Here is a 2031-nt window from a genome sequence, read left to right as displayed (position 1 = left end):
GCCGCACCTTTTCTCTCCAAGCAACGTTGAGTCACGTGTCAGTAGTAGTCTCAAGAACTTCCGGGCGGTCCCATCAGGCTAAGATTCGCGGGGGCTCACTCTCAGACTCCCAGAACTTCCTTCACCTCGGCTAAGTTAGCTGGAACTGCTTTAGTTGTGACATCTTCAGTATTATTTAAATCATTTATTTAAATTTCTATATGCTCATGGATATTTAAATTATACATGTATATGTATATATATATATATATATATATATGTAACCTGATATAAAAAGGACTGTACATTACACATTATATATGCATAATACAGATTTTTAGGTGTGTCTTTATGATTTTTTTCTTTAATGGCACTGTTCAGGATGAGTACCTAATGAAGCATATTTTCATTATTAGATATGATTCATATAAAATTCATTCTTGGGGGCTGGGGTTGTGGCTCAGTGGTAGAGTGCTCGCCTAATACATGGGAGGCCCTGGGTTCGATCCTCAGCACCACATAAAAATAAAATAAAGATTAAAAAAAATTCATTCTTTATATTCACAAAGTTGTTCAACCATCATTATCTAATTAATTCCAGAACATTTTCATCATCTCAAACTATATTATTAATACCTATTAATAGTCACTGCCTGCCTCCTTCCCAGTCCCTGGCAAACACTAGTCTACTATCCTATGGATTTGCCTATTCTAGTATTTTATATAAATTGAATTATATAGCATGTGATCATTTGTCTGGCTTCTTTCACTTAGCATATTTTCAAGGTTAATCCATATTGTATGACTTCATGTCTTTTCATGGTTCAATAGTATTTCATGACATGGATATACCATATTTTGTTTATACATTCATCAGTTAATGAATATTTACCTTGTTTACATTTTTGGCTGTTATAGATAATGCTGCTATGAATATTCATATATAAATTTTTGCAAGGACTACTGTTTTCCATTCTTTTAGGTGTGTACATAAGAGTCAAATTACTGGCTCAGAGAGTAAGTGTGCATGTAAATTTTGGGGGGGAGAGGAGGTAACGGGACTAAACCCAGTGGCACTTAAACACTGAGCCATTCTGTCTCCCTAAGTTGCTTAGGGCCTCGCTAATTTTCTGAGGCTGGCTTTGAACCTGCAATCCTCCTGTCTCAGCCTCCCAAGCCACAGGGATTACAGGCATGTGCCACAGTGCCTGGGCTACATGTAAATTTTTGAGAAACTACTAGAGGGTTTTTAAAAGCAGTTGCAGTTTTACTTCCCTACCAGCAAGGTATGAAAGTTCTAATTTCTCCATATCTTTGCCAATAATTTTTACCATCTTTGTTATTATAGCTATCTTAATATTTCTTTTTTTAATATTTTTTAGTTATTGAGAGACCTTTTCATTTATTTATATGTGGTACTGAGAATCGAACCCACTGCCTCACACATGCCAGGCAAGTGTGCTGCTGCTGAGCCACAGCCACAGCCCACTATCTTGGTATTAATTTGCAGCTTTGATTTTCACTTTCCTGATGGCTAATGATGTTGAGCATCTTTTCATGGGCTTATTGAGCATCTATATATCATCTTTGGGAGAATATCCATTCAAATCCTTGACACATTTTAATTGGGTTGTCAGTTTATTGTTGAGCTGTAGGAGTTATTTATATATTGTGTATACTAGACCCTAAGCATGTAAATTATTTGAAAGTAGAGGAATCTTAACAGTCCTATTTGGCCCCAGGTAAAAGGGAACATCATCCACCCTTTCTTCTCCAACCCAGAAACTCTTCCCTGAATTCCTTTTGTGGATAACAGGAACCTGGGGGATATTCCAGTATAAGTAAATTCAGACAATCTATGTTGGATAACTTCAATAATCCAAGTGATGGCACCAGAATAGTGGATTTTTAAGACAGATATTACTAAAGACAGCAGGAGTTTGTGGCTAGAAAGACAGAAGATGTAAACCAATGGAAATTTAAAACTCTTGAATGAACATAAGAGAAACCCATTTAAGCCTTAGAGAATCACAATGTTTTCTACTTGGGTTT

The sequence above is a fragment of the Marmota marmota genome, unplaced genomic scaffold (genome assembly GCF_001458135.2).
Source record: "Marmota marmota marmota unplaced genomic scaffold, marMar, whole genome shotgun sequence".
In the NCBI taxonomy this organism is placed as follows: domain Eukaryota; kingdom Metazoa; phylum Chordata; class Mammalia; order Rodentia; family Sciuridae; genus Marmota; species Marmota marmota.
This window is presented reverse-complemented; position numbering follows the sequence as displayed.